This window comes from Dendrobates tinctorius, unplaced genomic scaffold (assembly GCF_039654945.1).
Source record: "Dendrobates tinctorius isolate UK_male_01 unplaced genomic scaffold, ASM3965494v1 ptg000016l, whole genome shotgun sequence".
Classification (NCBI taxonomy): domain Eukaryota; kingdom Metazoa; phylum Chordata; class Amphibia; order Anura; family Dendrobatidae; genus Dendrobates; species Dendrobates tinctorius.
Window position 1 is genome coordinate 8558084 of NW_027361684.1, and position 21909 is coordinate 8579992.

Consider the following 21909-nt stretch of genomic DNA (forward strand, 5'->3'; position numbering starts at 1 on the left):
GAGCTATTATAAAATATGTGAGCAATTATACAGTGTGAAGGTTTGTGTGGGATCCGTAATACTGTTTGGAGGGCTTAGTAGGGGCAATTTTACAGTGTGGAGGATTGTGTTGGTGCTGTCATACTGTGTGGTGGGGTGTGGTGGCTGTTATACTGTATGAAGGCCCTTTATACTGTATGGAGGTCTGTGTGAGGGTAACGGTTGGGACATGATACTGTGTTGGGGTCAACATACTTTGCCGGGGGGAGGACGGTGGGTGGCGCGAGGTACAGTAGAGTTGTAAGGGGTGTACTGGGACCGTGTAATACTTCACTTCTCTTTCTTTATGTAAATATTGCTTTTATGTATAACTCTCTCTATATATATAATATATGTTCTGCCAATATTTAGTTATAACATAGGGAAAGCGTAGTACCTGAGTCGGTCAATAGAAGGGGACATGACACCTTAGTGTAATAGACAGTGCAAATAGTTAACTATAGGAGGAGTCACTGGGATAAGAAAGGGACAGTTCCTGGTTAGGGTCTAGGGAGCCCACACAGCTCTACCTAGTAGCTCTGCAACGTTAAAAAGGTCAGGACCCAGCCATCCAGGGCCCAGTAGACAGGAGTGCAGCTGAAGCAGCAGAGTGACAGCAGTGGGGAGCAGAAGTGCAGAAGAGGTCCAGAACAGTACGGGGATGCAGGTCGCTCATCTTGTGGCAGATCATCACATGGCCTGATGCCCTCAGATCCAGGGCGAAACGGCTGAGGGAACCCCCAAGCACAGAGAGTCTGAACAGGGAGGACGCTGCATTACCGCAAGAGGCGGTACAACCCAGGCACGTACTGGGGGACCAAGGAATGAGTGCAGGTAAAGTGGAGTAAGGAAACTGTTTGGATCCCTATGCAAATGTTGTGTCTGATAAGGATGTGCTGTGCAAAGAAGAAAGTTTTAAGTTTGAAATGGACTCTGTCTCTTTATATGCAACAATGCTAGCAGTAAAACTTCAGTCAGCCCGATGGGACCCTGACGGTGCAGAAGGTGAAGCAGAAGGTATGCTGCAGAGGGGACATTATATTCATGTGAAGCGAGACCAGGGCGTGGTAAAGCACATACTCTCAGCCACGACTACGGCCCTGGCTTCCCTCATAGAGTCATCATGCTGGGCACGTGGCAGATACTGTTGAGGAATTCACTGAGGCGCATCGCACTTTTTTGGGGGGCCACTTTTGTTGACATCATATGTTATGAGGGAAATGAAAGGGGAATCTAGGGGCTTCACTAGGAGGAAAATTACTTTGTAATCACTGCAAAGTTGTGAGATATACTCTCCTGTGACCCCGCTGAATATTATTATTTTTTTTTTGGGGGGGAGAGGGGTGAAATTCTAAGTTCTGCTATGGGACCCCATGATTTCTATGTACAGATGACAGGTTGCCTTTCAATTAATAAGGTAACTAATATTCATTTACTTAATTCCCTGCTGCTCTTGTAGTCTCCTCTGATCTTTGTTTATTTCACTGCAACACTGGGCTCAGCAGTTTTGTTCTGTATATTCTAGTATCACCGCTGTGTTCAGTGATTGGCTGCAGCATTAATGTGGCCATACAACACATGATTGCTCAGCAAAGTGAACAAAACAACTGGGACCATCAGAGTAGCAGTGCTGAGATAACCTGGGCTTTGAAAGGTGAGTATTGATTGATTTAATTATTTTAAGCCATTTTTTGCTCCTTGACTATTTGTAAAAAAAAAATAAATCCTGAACATTCTTTTACAAAAAAATAAGTAATGTGATGTCACTAAGTGGAGCTTTCTACATACTGATATAGGGGCTGTATAAATCCATAGGTAGTAGGATCCCTCTAGTGGTGGCTGGATGTTTGTATTAGGGCTCATACCCATATGTGAGAAGAAAACAAAGGGTCCGATTTATGGACCGAAAAAACGGACGCGTGTTATGCGAGTGTCATGCGATTTCTGTGCGATTTTTACACGCAACAACTGTATGACAACGTATGACATGCGTATGCAATCTTTATGCAATGCAATTTTAACATGAGATTTTACATACAGCAGTTCTCTGTCATTTACACATCGTTTTCAAATATTCTTTATATACAGTGGGGAAAAAAAAGTATTTAGTCAGTCAGCAATAGTGCAAGTTCCACCACTTAAAAAGATGAGAGGCGTCTGTAATTTACATCATAGGTAGACCTCAACTATGGGAGACAAACTGAGAAAAAAAAATCCAGAAAATCACATTGTCTGTTTTTTTTTCATTTTATTTGCATATTATGGTGGAAAATAAGTATTTGGTCAGAAACAAGCAATCAAGATTTCTGGCTCTCACAGACCTGTAACTTCTTCTTTAAGAGTCTCCTCTTTCCTCCACTCATTACCTGTACTAATGGCACCTGTTTAAACTTGGTATCAGTATAAAAAGACACCTGTGCACACCCTCAAACAGTCTGACTCCAAACTCCACTATGGTGAAGACCAAAGAGCTGTCAAAGGACACCAGAAACAAAATTGTAGCCCTGCACCAGGCTGGGAAGACTGAATCTGCAATAGCCAACCAGCTTGGAGTGAAGAAATCAACTGTGGGAGCAATAATTAGAAAATGGAAGACATACAAGACCACTGATAATCTCCCTCGATCTGGTGCTCCACGCAAAATCCCACCCCGTGGGGTCAGAATGATCACAAGAACGGTGAGCAAAAATCCCAGAACCACGCGGGGGGACCTAGTGAATGAACTGCAGAGAGCTGGGACCAATGTAACAAGGCCTACCATAAGTAACACACTACGCCACCATGGACTCAGATCCTGCAGTGCCAGACGTGTCCCACTGCTTAAGCCTGTACATGTCCGGGCCCGTCTGAAGTTTGCTAGAGAGCATTTGGATGATCCAGAGGAGTTTTGGGAGAATGTCCTATGGTCTGATGAAACCAAACTGGAACTGTTTGGTAGAAACACAACTTGTCGTGTTTGGAGGAAAAAGAATACTGAGTTGCATCCATCAAACACCATACCTACTGTAAAGCATGGTGGTGGAAACATCATGCTTTGGGGCTGTTTCTCTGCAAAGGGGCCAGGACGACTGATCCGGGTACATGAAAGAATGAATGGGGCCATGTATCGTGAGATTTTGAGTGCAAACCTCCTTCCATCAGCAAGGGCATTGAAGATGAAACGTGGCTGGGTCTTTCAACATGACAATGATCCAAAGCACACCGCCAGGGCAACGAAGGAGTGGCTTCGTAAGAAGCATTTCAAGGTCCTGGAGTGGCCTAGCCAGTCTCCAGATCTCAACCCTATAGAAAACCTTTGGAGGGAGTTGAAAGTCCGTGTTGCCAAGCGAAAAGCCAAAAACATCACTGCTCTAGAGGAGATCTGCATGGAGGAATGGACCAACATACCAACAACAGTGTGTGGCAACCTTGTGAAGACTTACAGAAAACGTTTGACCTCTGTCATTGCCAACAAAGGATATATCACAAAGTATTGAGATGAAATTTTGTTTCTGACCAAATACTTATTTTCCACCATAATATGCAAATAAAATGAAAAAAAAAACAGACAATGTGATTTTCTGGATTTTTTTTTCTCAGTTTGTCTCCCATAGTTGAGGTCTACCTATGATGTAAATTACAGACGCCTCTCATCTTTTTAAGTGGTGGAACTTGCACTATTGCTGACTGACTAAATACTTTTTTCCCCACTGTATAATATTTATATATATATATACAGCTCTGGCAAAAATTAAGAGACCACCACATCAAAACCCTGTCATGGGCAGCCCATTCTCCAGACCTCTGAGCGTGGGAAAATGCCAGTTGATTTTCCTGATTTTCCCACGCTCAAGAGTTCAGCGCGGATCAGGCTGTGAGGCAGAGCAGCATCAGTGACATCCGGGCGGAACTGCTGTGACCTCATCCCTGGCATTTTCCCATGGTCCTGAGGTCACAGCAGTTCAACCTGGCTGTGAGACCAGCTTCAGTGAATAGCGGTGTTGTCGCTGATGCTGTCGCTGTTACCTCACAGCCTGACCTGCGCTGAACTCTTGAGCGTGGGAAAATCTTTAAAAACAGGGTGGCACGTGTTAAGGAGCTGAAACTCCTAAACCCTTCATCCAATTTTAATGTGGATACCCTCAAATGAAAGCTGAAAGTCTAAACTTCAACTGCATCTGAATTGTTTTGTTTAAAATTCATTGTGGTAATGTCTAGAACCAAAATTAGAAAAATGCTGTCTCAGTCCAAATATATATGTGCCTAACTGTATATATATATATATATATATGTTGTGGTGTAATGACCACTGTGTCCTCTAGGGGGCGCTGTGTGGGTGGTCCAGGACAGGCGCATAAGCATTTCCATTGTCCTGATAGGAGTAGGATGCTGAATGATCGTGATGTATCTCAAGGTGGGTGGCCTTGAGATGAAGACTTGTGTATGTGTTGATCAGCAGTGATACTGCTGAGGTTCCGTGTCAATGTCTTAGGGAAGTCTTCAGGTAGCTGGAGAGACGGGCGGCACCAGCTACCTACAAATCCACCCAGGGGTGTGTCTGAAAACGCTGGTAGTAAAAGACTATGTGAGTGTGAAGGACCTGTGATGAAGTCATAGCCATGTGACCCAGTGGGCGTGGCTACAGACCATATAAGGTGGCCAGGGTAGGTCACATGAGTGAAGGATTGGACCCGGTTGGTCCATTTTGGATGGTCCCACTGGGAGATGGGGCTTCCTGCCTGACAGCACGTGAATGCTATGAGTGATGGGGCTTCCTGCCTGACAGCACGTGAATGCTATGAGTGAAATCCTCTGTACACCAAAGAGGCATTTCGATCCCTTAACAAACAGGGAATTCTCCCTCAAAATCCAGAACACAGTCCGGACGTGTTCAACATGAGAATCCCAATCACTAGAAAAGATCAAAATATCACCCAGATAGATGATCAAAAACTTATCCACAAAGTCACGGAAAATATCATTCATATAGGACTGGAAGACAGAAGGGGCATTAGTGAGCCCAAAAGGCATCACCAGGTACTCAAAATGTCCCTCCGGAGTATTAAACGCCGTCTTCCATTCATCCCCATGTTTGATGCGAATAAGATTATACGCCCCCCTGAGGTCAAGCTTAGTAAACCAGCAGGCACTCTTAACTCTGGAGAATAAATCAGACATCAGAGGTAACGGGTACTGATATTTAACCATCATCTTGTTAAGGGAACGATAATCAATACACGGTCTTAATGAACCATCTTTCCTGGCCACAAAAAAACCCCCAGCACCTAAAGGTGACGAGGATGGTCTAATATGACCCTTCTCCAACGACTCCTTAATATAGAATCGCATAGCATCATGTTCGGGTACTGATAAGTTGAAAAGCCGACCCTTGGGAAATTTACACCCAGGCATCAACTCAATTGCACAGTCATAACTCCTATGAGGAGGCAAAGACGCAGACTTACTTTCACTAAATACATCAGAAAAATTGGCCAGATAATCAGAAATATCATGAGACTGAGGAGAGGTGGAGAAAACAGGAGCGTCCCTAAGAACACACTGACAACCCCAACTCACCACAGACCCAGATTTCCAATCCAAAACTGGATTATGAGTTTGCAACCAGGGAAAACCCAGAACAATAGTATCATGCAAATTATGCAGCACCAAAAATTTACAATTTTCTTGGTGGCCTGGGGTAAATCGCATTATCACCTGGGTCCACAACTGAGATTTATTCTCCGCCAAAGGAGTAGCATCAATACCCCTCAAAGGAATAGGCGTCCGCAGAGGCATCATGGAAAAACCACAATGTTTAGCAAAGTCCAAATCGATAAGATTCAACGCTGCTCCTGAATCCACAAAAGCCTTAGTGGAAAACGTGGATAAGGAGCAGATCACAGTAATTGCCAAAAGGAACTTAGGTTGTATACTGCCCACAGAAAATGTGTGTGCAAAACGTTTCTCTCGTTTAGTGCAGACAGAAATAGTATGAGAGGCATCTCCACAGAAAAAACACAGCTTATTACGCCTTCTAAACTCCTGCCGTTGCGCCCTAGACAAAACCCCATCACATTGCATAGGTTCAGATGTTTGTTCAAAAGGTGGCAGCACCTCCCGTGTAGTTTTACGTTCACGTAAACACCAATCAACTTGAATGGCTAATGACATGGAATCATCCAGACCAGAGGGAACAGGAAATCCCACCATAACATCCTTTACGGTCTCTGATAAACCCTTCTGAAAGAGAGCTGCCAAAGCACTATCATTCCATGTAGTAAGGGCCACCCACTTTCAGAATTGTTGACAGTATAACTCTGCAGAATCCTGACCCTGGTTTAATGCCAACAGGGTTCTCTCAGCTTGATCAACAGCATTAGGTTCATCATACAGCAAACTCAAGGCTTGAAAAAATGCATCCACATTAGTCAGAATAGGATTTTCAGGTGTCAGAGAAAAAGCCCAATCCTGGAGATCGCCGCACAGCAAGGAGATGACAATTTTAACCTGCTGCGCAGAGCTCCCCGATGAGTTAGGCTTCAAGGCAAGAAATAATTTACAATTATTTTTAAAATTCAGAAATTTAGACCGATCCCCAGAAAACACATCAGGAGTAGGGATCTTAGGTTCAGCAGCATGTGACTGAATGAGGTAGGTGGAAATTCCCCGCACTTCAGCAGCAAGTTGTTCCACACGATCATACAATTGCTTAATCTCCATTAGGGGGAAAAAAAAAATCCTCCTACGGCTCCAGAGAAAAAGAGGAAAAAATATATATATATATAAAAAAAAAAATTCTGGCACTTTTTTTTTTAACAACTTTTTCCTGCTTTTGAGTACCCTAGAATCTGCGGTATGGCTGGTGATTCTGTTATGAATGGGTCACCGAGGAGGAAAAAACCTAAACATGCTAAGCCCAGAAAAACCAGAGAGGTTGGTAACTATGCAGATTGCAGATCCCTGATCCTAACCACACAACTAGCAGCAGCCGTGGAGCGTACCTACGATGAACCTAGACGCCTCGTCACGGCCGGAGGACTAAATAAGCCTAAAGCAAGAAAAGGGGAAAACTAACTGCCCCAGAGCAGACCACAAAGGAATAGACAACCCCCACACATGTATTGACGGTGAAACAAGATGAAAACACAAACACAGGCAGGAAAATAGGCTGAGCATATGATGGGGCCCAAACTAACTAGAAAGGAGAGGAAAGGAAAGACACTGTCTGCAATCTGCCCAAAACCCTACAAAATAATGTCCAACACTTCTGATAACAAAATTAACCCTGAAGTCACTAGACTTCTCCCACTATATCAGCACTCTGAAATATTTTGAGACAGAGCAAAAAGAGGCCAATCTAATAAGGGACAAAAAGCAAATTGGCAAATACAGATTAATAAGAGTGGAAATTCAGCACAGCCCCAGCCGGGGTTGGCTGACCACACAAAAAACTGAATAGAACAACAAAATCAAGTGTGAACATTAGCAGAGAAACTTAGCTTGAGCTGACTGGAACAGAGCTGAGAACCAAGACCTGACAAGCAGAAGGAATCACCAGCACCAGAGTAGGGCGTCAGCTGTCTTAAATCCAATCTGAGATTCCTGAGGTCCAATTGTCATCCTCATTATCAGGTGGCAGATCTCTACTGATTAAATCAGCCTCACTACCTCCTGTTACCACCAGAGGGAGCCTGGAAGGAGAACTCAATGAACTCACAACAGGAACCGCAGTGTGTGTGTATGACTTTTGAAGAATCGGGGACAGTCTTTCCGGATAATGACGGGCCGCTGGTAATGTTGCACCGAGAAGGAGTCTCTGGACGGTTGGACTCAAAGAGTCAGGTGACTCTGACAGGAACTCCTCTCGTTTTCTCTCTGACCGAGAAAAACGTCAGGATTCGCTGTAAACACAGGGTCACGGTGGACTATGTAGTAGACAGAGTAATGTTTGAGGGGACCAAAGGTGGTGAGTGCCAAGGGGGCGGGATACCACGTGACTTAGTGTATGCCTTGGAGACGGGCCGGGACTTTGTTTTGTTTGATGACGTATGGTCGGACAATGGAGACGTTTCGACTATGGGGCCAGCAGACACTGAAACAGTGATGCCTCCTAAAGTGGACAGGTCAGAGGTAGAACTGACCGGAAGAAGGGGTACGTCTGCCCAATGGACGGACCTGACGTCTCGTGACAGGACTGACGTTGATCTGATTGATAAGACGGCTGAAGTATTCACACGGTTAATGGGTAACTGGAGGGATGACTCGGCAGGTCGGGGTGACTCAGACTCTGGGGGTGACTGTGGCTCTGAGAGAGAAAGGGAGCACAGAATAGAAGAGCTAGAGAAGGAAGTCTCTGAGCTCAGAGGTCACCTGTCCACCTGGCAAAACGTGAACAAGACCCTTAGGGAAGAGATGGAAGAACTCAGAGGAGTAGTAAAAGGTCTTCTGCGGGAGAAGAGCTTGGACGAAGATGTACAGCGGCCGGGCCCGACTGATAATAAGATGGAACTGCCAGTACCCATCTTGGCAAAGGGTCGTGAAGAGATAAAATCTCGTGAAGTTGGTGAGCAAAGAGCTGAAGAAGACAGTCACCCGGTTGGGTCAACTGTAGTAAGGGAAGTGTCCATGGTAAAGCCAGAGCCTTCTGTCCAGGAAGAGAGCAAGACCATGACCTTCAAATCTGTAATCGAGGTACCCAAAGACATGCAAGAAGCCTGTTCTAAGGAAGGTGTGCATGAGGCTTTCAAAGAGGCGGTCAAGGCGTGTAAGGTGCACTGGGCACCTGAGACTCGGCAGTTGGTGATAATATCAGCCAGAGTGTTAGGAACGGCGGAACGCACTAAATAAAAAGAAATAATAAAGTGCGTTCGCCGCTCGGGGTCCACCGTGCAGTAGGTGTAACAACCGCTGCTGAGTGATGACAGAGGAGCAAAATGGCGGTATGATGCACATGGGTTCAACTTCACCCGGAGTGTGCAGAGCGGGCTCTGTTCACACACAGAGGTGCCGCAACAAAAACATACAAAACACTGAACTTGTTAATGACACAGGCTTCAGGTAAAAGCACACACGGTATCTGGTCACAGGAGCAGGACCCAAGACAGAGGAGCTGCGTCCCTCTAGACCTACCGTGTGTGCGATGTTGCTGCTGTGAACGCCTAGAAGGGCTGCAACTGCAGCGCGGCGTAGGACACTGCTGCTCGACGACAAAGCCAGATAGCGAGCGCGAAGTCGGACGCTAGCGTAGCGGTGCGGTGAGCACAGTGGCTTAAGGCTTGCCACTGACTGGCGCTGACTACTAAACTAATTCCCTATCACCATGCATAATATCAGAGGGAAGGGGTTTCAAATGAGTCAGTCACCAGAGTCATACATCCGTCACCATTCACAAATAGCAAGTATAGTCTATACTAGCGCATGGCGGAACAGCCATGCGCGCCTTTTATAGCAGCCGGGACCTTCTGCACGCTTCCAGATCTCTGAGATGGACCAATGAGAACTGGAGCGGGACCAATGGGAGATCGTCCCATGAGCATGCCCAGTAAGAGGACAGAAGGACTTAGCCTCAGGAGAGATTTGCTGCAGGGCAAACTCCTCTGCAATCTCCTCTGCAGTGGAAAAATAGGAGAGTGCAGAATGTGAGGATCTGGATCCCTGCTGAGTAAACGCAGAAATCCGACTCCTAACACAGAGAAGATACAGCAAACCGTGTAGCTGTCCTAAAAGAGATGCATTTGCAATGTCTCCACGTCAAACAGTTGGTCAGGCGGAGTAATATGAAAGCTGCTCGACGCCTAGAGTTAGCAAAGGAGGCTATGGATGTAGTTTCGGTACCCAAAGGACTGACTGGGAGAATCATTGGAAGATTCGGGAAGGTAATGCAAGACCTTGTAAATATCCCTGGTGTGGTGAGGGTGAGGATCCCTCCTGATGATGAAAACCAGGTATCCAGTGAAGAGGGTAGGAGTCCCATGATGGTGGTTGGCTCCTTGGAAAACCTGAAAAACTTTCGGATGCTCTTGGAGTATCGAGTGGAGTACCTGCAAGAGATTGCGCAGTTGAGGCTGGACAGTCGGCGGGTCAATAAAGAGGTACGGAACACCAGATGGCGGCCGCCTTCAACCCAAGATGTAAGGACCCGAAGGGTTTCTCCAAGTAGTGACATGCAGATGGCCGAAGAATGTCAGCAAATGGCAGTTCGACGGGCCGTACGAGGCTGAGAGACCTTAGTTCCTGTGAGACGCTGAATGGGTCAGACTCAGGCCAGACAGTAGACTCGATTAAGACTTCTGACCACACCAACCGGGAGAGCCGGTCAGTGAGAGAAAGGAGTGTGGTGACTAAACAGTGTCTGATGATGCAGACAGACTGTGACTGGAGGGCCAAAGATCAGGGCCGATATTTTGACCGCTGGGGGCGGGGGAGACCTAACGTAGAGATGAGGCCGGATGACAGACAGAGACGGTTCTCTCAACCTGTGGGCCAAGGTGTAATGAGTGCCCGGTCTCTAGATCCTGGGGTAGTGTTGTGTGTTCAACCCCACAAGTTTGAACAGAGGGGGAGGTATGTGGTGTAGTCACCACTGTGTCTGCTAGGGGGCGCTGTGTGGGTGGTCCAGGACAGGCGTATAAGCATTTCCAGTGTCCTGATAGGAGTTGGATGCTGAATGATTGAGATGTATCTCAAGGTGGGTGGCCTTGAGATGAAAACTTGTGTATGTGTTGATCAGCAGTGATTGTTATGAATGAGTCACCGAAGGAGGAAAAAACAAAAATACAAGCTAAGTCCAGAAAACTGGAGAGGTTGGTAGCTATTGGATTGCAGACCCCTGATCCTATCCACAACAACTAACAGTAGCCGTGGGAGGTTCCTACGATGCCCTAGACCCCTCGATCACAGCCGGAGAACTAAATAAGCCTAAAGAAAGAAAGGGGAAATCTAAACTGCCCCAGAGCAGACCCCAAAGCAATAGGCAGCCCCCAACATATAATGACGGTGAAGCAAGATGAAAACACTAACACAGATAGAAAGATAGGTTGAGCAAATGATGGGGCCCAAGCTAACTAAAAAGGACAGGATAGAAAAGCTGCTGTCTGCAATCCGCAAAAAACCCTACCAAAAAATGTCCCAACCGTCCGATAGGAAAAACAGGCCCTGAAGTCGCTAGGACTTCAAAATTACTATTTCAGCACTCAGGTAAATTCTGAAGACACAGCAAAGAGACAAACTGATCAGAGACAAAAATGGAACTCAGCACACCCCCGACCGGGGATGGCTGAACTCCAAAAAACAAGGTAAACAAAACTAATAAGTTCAATAGCAGAGCAAAAACTTATCTTTGGGAAGCAGGAATCAGACTGGTCTCCAAGAATCCAGCAGAGAAATCACCAGCGACTCAGAAGGGCGTCGGCTGCCTTATATCCAGTCAGCAGTTCCTGTTACCCAGTCATCATCAACCAGATCAGGTGTTTGGTAATCAGCCTCACTACCTTCCTTCACCAGAAGAGGGAGTTCATCAGACATCGACGGTGAAGGGGAAAATGAACTCACAACAGTACCTCCCCATTGAGGAGGGGTCACCGAACCCTCATCCACGCCACCTAGGCGATCAGGATGGGCCCGATGAAAGGCATGAACCAATCTTTCGGCATGAATATCGGATGCAGGGACCCAAGAATTATCCTCCTGGCCATAACCCTTCCATTTAACCAAATACTGGAGTCTCCGTCTAGCCAGGCGAGAATCCAGTATCTTCTCAACCTCATATTCCACATTACCTTCAACCAATACCGGGTCAGGAGGTGCCACCACAGGAACTACTGGCTCAACAAACCTCTTTAACAGAGACTTATGAAACACGTTATGGATCTTAAATGTAACAGGAAGAGCCAATCGAAAAGAGACTGGATTAAGAATCTCCAAAATCTTGTAAGGTCCAATAAATCTAGGTTTAAACTTTGGAGAAGCCACCTTCATAGCGATATTCTTTGATGACAACTAAACCATATCACCCACCTTAAACTGGGGACCAATGGTCGTATGCCGGTTGGAAAACCGCTGGGCCTTTTCCTGGGAGAGAGACAACTTATCCACCACTTGGTCCCAGATCTGGTGCATTCTCTCCACCACATTGCCAACACCTGGGCAGGCAGAAAGCTCCACCTGCCCTGAAGAGAATCGAGGATGAAACCCAAAGTTACAAAAAAAAGGTGACATCAAAGTGGCAGAACTAGCTCTATTATTTAAAGCAAATTCGGCCAAGGGCAAAAATGAAACCCAATCATCCTGATCAGCAGAAATAAAACATCTCAAATACGACTCCAAAGTCTGGTTTGTTCTCTCCGTCTGCCCATTGGTCTGAGGGTGAAACGCAGAGGAGAAGGACAACTGAATTCCCAGCTTGGAACAGAAAGTCCTCCAAAATCTAGACACAAACTGAACTCCTCTGTCAGATACAATGTTCTCAGGAATCCCGTGCAAGCGAACCACCTGTTGCAAAAACAATGGCACCAACTCTGAGGAAGATGGCAACTTAGGGAGTGGTACAAGATGGACCATCTTAGAGAATCTATCACAAATCACCCAAATAACAGTCATTCTCTGAGAGACAGGCATATCAGAGATAAAATCCATTGAAATATGGGTCCATGGCCTCCTGGGCACCGGCAAAGGCATCAACAACCCACTAGAGTGAGAACAAGGTTTTGACCGAGAGCAAGTCCCACAGGACTGCACAAAATTCCTGACATCACGAGACAAGGCGGGCCACCAAAAAGACCGACTCACCAAATCTCTAGTACCAAAAATACCTGGATAATCAGCCAATGCAGAGCAATGAACTTCAGACATCACTCGCTTCCTCCACTGGTCAGGAACATACAATTTTCCAATGGGACAATGCTCAGGCTTGTCCTCCTGAAACTCTTCCAGAACACGTCTCAAATCGGGCGAGATGGCAGAAAGAACTACCCCCTCACCTAAGATGGTAGCAGGCTTGGTCACAACAGGAGAATCAGCAAAGAAACTCCTAGAGAGGGCGTCTGCCTTGACATTCTTAGTGCCCGGAAGAAAAGAGACCACAAAATCAAAACGTGTGAAAAACAAGGCCCACCTAGCCTGTCTAGGATTCAAGCGTTTGGCCGACTCCAGGTAAATCAAATTCTTGTGGTTAGTAAGGACCACGACTTGATGTTTAGCTCCCTCCAACCAATGTCTCCACTCCTCAAATGCCCATTTCATGGCTAACAGTTCCCGATTCCCCACATCATAGTTACGTTCGGATGGGGAGAACTTTCGGGAAAAGAAAGCACAGGGATTCATTTTAGATGTTACAGGATCCTTTTGGGACAAAACAGCTCCTGCCCCAATCTCAGAAGCGTCCACCTCTACCTGAAACGGGAGTGAGACATCAGGTTGCCGCAAAACCGGAGCAGAAGTGAACCTTCGCTTCAGCTCCTGAAAGGAAGAAACAGCCTCCGGAGAGCAATTCAGCACATCAGCACCCTTCTTAGTCAAATCAGTCAATGGTTTGGCAATACCAGAAAAATTAGCTATAAATTTACGATAAAAATTAGCAAAACCCAAAAACTTCTGGAGGGCCTTCAAAGAAGTGGACTGAACCTAATCATAAATGGCCTGTACCTTGACCGGGTCCATTTCAATAGTTGACGGAGACAAAATAAATCCCAAAAATGAAATCCTCTGTACACCAAAAAGGCATTTCGATCCCTTGACATACAGGGAATTCTCCCTCAAAATCCGGAACACAGTCCGAACATGTTCCACATGAGAGTCCCAATCCTTGGAAAAGATCAAAATATCATCCAGATAGATGATCAAAAATGTATCCACCAAGTCTCGGAAAATATAATTCATGAAGCACTGGAAGACAGAAGGGGCATTAGTGAGCCCAAATGGCATCACCAGGTACTCAAAATGTCCCTACGGAGTATTAAACGCTGTCTTCCATTCATCCCCATGCTTAATGCGAATAAGATTATACGCCCCCTGAGGTCAACCTTTGTAAACCAGCAAGCACCTTTAACTCTGGAGAATAGATCAGAAATCAGGGGTAACGGATGCTGATATTTAACAGTAATTTTGTTGAGGGAACGATAGTCAATACAAGGCCTTAATGACCCATCTTTCTTAGCCACGAAAAAAACCCAGCACCTAAGGGTGAAGAGGATGGTCTAATATGACCCTTCTCCAACGACTCCTTAATATAGGATCGCATAGCCTCGTGCTCGGGTACAGATAAATTGAAAAGTCGACCCTTGGGAAATTTACACCCAGGACTCAGCTCAATTGCACAGTCATAACTCCTATGAGGAGGCAAAGACGCAGACTCATTCTCACTAAATACATCATAAAAATCAGCCAAATAGTCAGGAACATCATGCGACTGGGGAGAGGTGGAGAAAACAGGAGCATCACTAAGGGCACACCGACAACCCCAACTCACCACAGACACAAATTTCCAATCCAAAACTGGATTATGGATTTGCAACCAGGGAAACCCCAGAACAATGGTATCATGCAAATTATGCAACACCAAAAATCTGCAATTCTCTTGATGGTCTGGGGCGACCCGCATTACCACCTGGGTCCAAAACTGAGGTTTATTCTTCGCCAAAGGAGTAGCATCAATACTCCTCAAAGGGATAGGCGTCCGCAGAGGTGTCATAGGAAATCCACAACGTTTAGCAAAATCCAAGTCCATCAGGTTCAGAGCTGCTCCCGAATCCATAAAAGCCTTAGTGGAAAATGTGGACAAGGAGCAGATCAGAGTAATTGCCAGAAGAAACTTAGGTTGAACACCACCCACAGCAAATGTGTGTGCAAAACGTTTCTCTCGTTTAGGGCAGACTGAAATGATATGCGAGCCATCACCACAGAAGAAACACAGCTTATTACGCCTTCTGAACTCCTGACGCTGCGCCCCAGACAAAACTCTATCACATTGCATAGGTTCAGACATTTGTTCAACAGGTGGCAACACCTTTCGTGCGGTTTTGTGTTCACGCAAACGCCGATCAACCTGAATGGCTAATGACATAGAATCGTCAAGACCAGAGGGAACAGGAAATCCCACCATAGTATCTTTTACGGTTTCTGACAAAACCTTCCGAAAGAGAGCTGCCAAGGCACCATCATTCCAGGTAGTAAGGACCGCCCACTTTCGGAATTTTTGACAGTACAACTCTGCAGAATCCTGACCCTGGCTCAATGCCAACAGGGCCTTTTCAGCCTGATCAATAGCATTAGGTTCATCATACAACAACCCCAAGGCTTGAAAAAATGCGTTCACATTAGTAAGAATAGGATCATCAGGTTTCAAAGAAAACGCCCAATCCTGGGGATCGCCGCGCAGCAAAGAGATGACAATTTTAACCTGCTGCGCGGAGCTCCCCGACGAGTTAGGCTTCAAGGCAAAAAATAATTTATAATTATTCTTAAAATTCAAAAATTTAGACCGATCCCCAAAAAACACATCAGGAGTAGGGATCTTTGGTTCAGCAGCATGTGAATGAGCAAGATAGGCGGAAATTCCCCGCACTTCAGCAGTGAGCTGCTCCACACGATCAGACAATTGCTTCATCTCCATTGAGAAAAAAAAAAAAATTCCCCCTGCGGCCTCAGAGACATAGAGGAAAAAATATACACAAAAAAAAAAAAAAATATTCTGACAAACTTTTTTTTTTTTTACAATTCTATCCTGCTATTGAGTACCCTAGGATCTGCGGTATGGCTGGTGATTCTGTTATGAATGAGTCACCGAAGGAGGAAAAAACAAAAATACAAGCTAAGTCCAGAAAACCGGAGAGGTTGGTAGCTATCGGATTGCAGACCCCTGATCCTATCCACAGCAACTAACAGTAGCCGTGGGGGGTTCCTACGATGCCCTAGACCCCTCGATCACAGCCGGAGAACTAAATAAGCCTAAAGAAAGAAAGGGGAAATCTAAACTGCCCCAGAGCAGACCCCAAAGAAATAGGCAGCCCCCAACATATAATGACGGTGAAGCAAGATGAAAACACTAACACAGATAGAAAGATAGGTTGAGCAAACGATGGGGCCCAAGCTAACTAAAAAGGACAGGATAGAAAAGCTGCTGTCTGCAATCCGCAAAAAACCCTACCAAAAAATGTCCCAACCGTCCGATAGGAAAAACAGGCCCTGAAGTCGCTAGGACTTCAAAATGACTATATCAGCACTCAGGTAAATTCTGAAGACAGAGCAAAGAGACAAACTGATCAGAGACAAAAATGGAACTCAGCACACCCCCGACCGGAGATGGCTGAACTCCAAAAAACAAGGTAAACTAAACAAAACTAATAAGTTCAATAGCAGAGCAAAAACTTATCTTTGGGAAGCAGGAATCAGACTGGTCTCCAAGAATCCAGCAGAGAAATCACCAGCGACTCAGAAGGGCGTTGGCTGCCTTATATCCAGTCAGCAGTTCCTGTTACCCAGTCATCATCAACCAGATCAGGTGTTTGGTAATCAGCCTCACTACCTTCCTTCACCAGAAGAGGGAGTTCATCAGACATCGACGGTGAAGGGGAAAATGAACTCACAACAAGTGATACTGCTTGTCACGGTCCTGTTAGGGTCGGTGTTATGAATGGGAAACCGAGGAGGAAAAACAAAAAAGTTTTAGTTGGACCATCATTTATTTTTCAACAGGACAATGACCCCAAACACACCTCCAGGCTGTGTAAGGGCTATTTGACCAAGAAGGAGAGTGATGGGGTGCTACGCCAGATGAAGGAAAAAGAAAAAAAAGGTCCAGCTTTGCAACTTTGAGTTTTGAGAAAGAACAAGCTATTGTTCGAAACGCGTAATCTACTACTTGTTACTCATGTGAACATATTTTTGCTGTCTTGCACTTGTTTTTAATAATAAATTGGACTTGAATTTGCAAAGCTGGACTTTTTTTTTCTTTTTCCTTGGTCATTGCGTGAAGACTGCACATGGTCCGGGCTATCCACTACACATGCCTTCAGGTGAGCTGGCTTTTTTTCTTCTTTTGAATTTGTACGCCAGATGACCTGGCCTCCACAGTCACCAGACCTGAACCCAATCGAGATGGTTTGGGGTGAGCTGGACCACAGAGTGAAGACAAAAGGGCCAACAAGTGCTAAGCATCTCTGGGAACTCCTTCAAGACTGTTGAAAGACCATTTCCGGTGACTACCTCTTGAAGCTCATCAAGAGAATGCCAAGGGTGTGCCAAGCAGTAATCAAAGCAAAAGGTGGCTACTTAGAATAACCTAGAATATAAGACATATTTTCACTTGCTTCACACTTTTATGTTAATTATATAATTCCACATGTGTTAATTCATAGTTTTGATGCCTTCAGAGTGAATCTACAATTTTCATAGTCATGAAAATAAAGAAAACTCTTTGAATGAGGTGTGTCCAAACAATTGGTCTGTACTGTATATATATATATATATATATATATATATATACACTCACTGGCCACTTTATTAGGTACACCATGCTAGTAAGGGGTTGGACCCCCTTTTGCCTTCAGAACTGCCTCAATTCTTCGTGGCAGAGATTCAACAAGGTGCTGGAAGCATTCCTCAGAGATTTTGGACCATATTGACATGATGGCATCACACAGTTGGCGCAGATTTGTCGGCTGCACATCCCTGATGCGAATCTCCCGTTCCACCACATCCCAAAGATGCTCTATTGGATTGAGATCTGGTGACTGAGGAGGCCATTTGAGTACAGTAAACTCATTGTCATGTTCAAGAAACCAATCTGAGATGATTCGAGCTTTATGACATGGCGCATTATCCTGCTGAAAGTAGCCATCAGATGTTGGGTACATTGTGGTCATAAAGGGATGGACATGGTCAGCAACAATACTCAGGTAGGCTGTGGCGTTGCAACGATGCTCAATTGGTACCAAGGGGCCCAAAGAGTGCCCAGAAAAAATTCCCCACACCATGACACCACCACCACCAGCCTGAACCGTTGATACAAGGCAGGATGGATCCATGCTTTCATGTTGTTTACGCCAAATTCTGACCCTACCATCCGAATGTCGCAGCAGAAATCGAGACTCATCAGACCAGGCAATGTTTTTCCAATCTTCTACTGTCCAATTTCGATGAGCTTGTGCAAATTGTAGCCTCAGTTTCCTGTTCTTAGCTGAGAGGAGTGGTACCCAGTGTGGTCTTCTGCTGCTGTAGCCCATCTGCCTCAAAGTTCGACGCACTGTGCGTTCAGAGATGCTCTTCTGCCTACCTTGGTTGTAACGGGTGGCAATTTGAGTCACTGTTGCCTTTCTATCAGCTCGAACCAGTCTGCCCATTCTCCTCTGACCTCTGGCATCAACATGGCATTTCCGGCCACAGAACTGCCGCTCACTGGATTTTTTTTCTTTTTCGGACCATTCTCTGTAAACCCTAGAGATGGTTGTGCGTGAAAATCCCAGTAGATCAGCAGTTTCTGAAATTCTCAGACCAGCCCTTCTGGCACCAACAATCATGCCACGTTCAAAGGCACTCAAATCACCTTTCTTCCCCATACTGATGCTCGGTTTGAACTGCAGGAGATTGTCTTGACCATGTCTACATGCCTAAATGCACTGAGTTGCCGCCATGTGATTGGCTGATTAGAAATTAAGTCTTAACACACAGTTGGACAGGTGTACCTAATAAAGTGGCCAGTGAGTGTATATATACCGTATATACTCGAATATAAGCCGAGATTTTCAGCCCATTTTTTTGGGCTGAAAGTCCCCCTCTCGGCTTATATTCCCGTCATATACACCAGGGGGTCGGAGGGGGATAGGGGGGCGGGGGTGTCAGGTTATACTTACCCGTCCTGGCACGATCTCTGCAGCCCCCAGCTTCTCCGCGATCTCCCTTCCTGCCTTCAGTGGTCACGTGGTACCGCTCATTACACTCATGAATATGTGCATATTCATGAGTGTAATGAGCGGTACCATGTGACCGCTGAAGGCAGAAAGGGAGATCGCGGAGAAGCTGGGGGCTGCAGAGACCGTGCCAGGACGGGTAAGTATAGCGATACTCACCTGTCCCCGGTCCATCGCTGCTTGTTGCTGTCTGGCACGTCATCTGTCAGTGACATTCAGACAGCAGAGGGCACGGTGACGTGGTTAGTGCGCGCCGTGCCCCCTGCAGTCTGAACGTCACTGACAGATGACGTGCCAGACAGCAGCAAGCAGTGATGGACCGGGGGACAGGTGAATATCTCAGGTGCCAGCAGTGACACCGGCACCTGGCCCCAGCGACAGAGAGGTGAGTGTGTCATTTTTTTATTTTTAAATGCAGCAGCGGCAGCACATGGGGGCATAATCTATGGAGCATCTTATGGGGGCAGCATATAGGGGTATAATCTATGGTGGATCTTATGGGGGCAGCATATGGGGGCATAATCTATGGAGCATCTTATGGGGGCAGCATATAGGGGTATAATCTATGGAGCATCTTATGGGGGCATAATCTATGGAGCATCTTATGGGGGCAGCATATGGGAGCATAATCTGTGGAGCATTTTATAGGGGCAGCATATAGGGGCATAATCTATGGAGCATCTTATAGGGGCAGCATATAGGGGCATAATCTATGGAGCATCTTATGGAGGCAGCATATGGGGGAATCTATGGAACATCTTATGGGGGCAGCATATTGGGGCATAATGTATGGAGCATCTTAAAGGCAGCATATGGGGGCATAATCTATGGAGCATCATATGGGAAAGCATATGGGGGCATAATCTATGGAGCATCTTATGGGGGCAGCATATGGGGGCATAATCTATGGAGCATCTTATGGGGGCAGCATATGGGGGCATAATCTATGGAGCATCTTATGGGGGCAGCATATGGGGCCTATTCTATGGAGCATCTTATGGGGGCATAATCTATGGAACATCTTATGGTGCCATAACCTTTATGGGGTAGCATATGAGGCATATTATTCTATGGAGCATCTTATGGGGCTATCATGAACTGTTTGGAGCATTATGTGGGGCTCCTGATTCAATATGGATATTCAAAAACATTTAACCTACTGATGTCTCAATTAATTTTACTTTTATTGGTATCTATTTTTATTTTTTAAATTTACCAGTAGCTGCTGCATTTTCCACCCTAGGCTTATACTCGAGTCAATAAGTTTTCCCAGTTTTTTGTGGCAAAATTAGGTTATACTCGGGTCGGCTTATACTCGAGTATATACGGTGTATATATATATATATATATATATACACAGAGGAGTTCAGTTGCACACTCATTCATTCTCCTCTGCTCACATTGATCGCGGCAGAGCAGGGGAGAATCCACCCTTAGGCCATATGCACATGTCACGCCTTTGCCGCCTGTCTGCTGCTTGGATTCACTAATCTTGAAGGATTTCGTGTTGCCGGCAAAGTGAACGAGAATCCAGAGATTTCATGCACACGTTGCTTATTTGTGACTTGCAGATTTGCTGCAGATTGAATTCTGCAGCATGTCAATTCTTTCAGTGTTTTTGTATCATTTTTTTCACCCATTGACTTTAATGAAGTCAGTCAAAAACGCTATAAAAAACACAGGTCTAAAAATGATTGCGGATTTGCTGCTTTTTTGTAGCATTTTTGCATGTGTTTTTACACAGCTATAGAGATGGCTAAGAATAACCTATTTCGCCTCAGTATCAATATGAGAGTACAAGACCCCCTGGGCATCCCTGGGGCACATTTATAGGCCGGATCACACTTGTGAGAAACTCGCATTAGAGTGTCGCGTCTCAATACCCGCCACTGCTGCCGACACTCTGACCGGAGCGCTCAGCTGCTTAGAAATACATGCAGCCGCACACTCCGGTCCCAAATGCCGGCGGCAGTGCCGGGTATTAAGATGCGAGACTTGTGCGAATTTCTTGCAAGTGTGACCACGGTCAAATGGTACCAATTCTCCTGCATTGTTTACAGGTGTATTAAATATATTATGTGTGGCTGTTATTTGAGTCTGCACCTTGGTTGCACCCTGTCTGCACTGCTTAGCTCTGCCTTTGTGAGATCCCCATACTGTCACACCTTGGAGGATTATTTGCACACACCCTGTTTATTTTCTTTTTGTTTTTCCATGTACATGATATGTCTATTTACTCTATGCATCACACTACCATCCATTATATGAATGTTAATTATTTTCTATGTGTGTAGTGTGTATACCTTTCCATCTTATATTTAAAATCAACGTGGTGATTTGATTCAGAGGTCTTAGGGATCAGTCTTCAGGTATATATCCATGGTATTTTGTTGTAACTTTTAGATATATATTTTTTTTACTGTTGAAAAAACCCCAACCCAAACTCCAACCCTAACACAACCCTAACCTCAATTGCAAAGACAGTTTTTTTTTTTTTCTTCCTATTTTATCATTTGTATCTAACTAAGGGGGTCACAAAGGGGTTTTGATTTCCTATGTTTTTTCTTTTTATTGTCAAAAGAAACCAACAGTATAAATTCCATACTGTTTGTCAGATACCTGCTGGCAGACCTCGGCGGGCACACTGCGCATGTGTCCGCCATTTTTTTACAGAAAGATAATGTGGAGGGCCGGGGGACGGAGCAGGATCGGGAATGGCTTAGTTACTGGGGGTGCAATGGGGGAACTCGGAGACCTCATTTTTCTCTCCTCTGATGACATGTATGCCTGCACTACTTGCCCCAGGGAAACAAAAAAGACTGTAAAAGTCAAATTGTGCCAAATTTGAATGAAACCCAACTGCAAAAATGATATTAGCCCCAAATCCCTGCATTTAAATAATAAACAAATTGTCCCCAGTGGCGGCCGTCCCCAGGAGCAGCTTGCATCTCACCTGGCGACGCGGCCTAAGGGTGTTACGGACGGTGCGCTGCGGCTTACCGCTCCATCA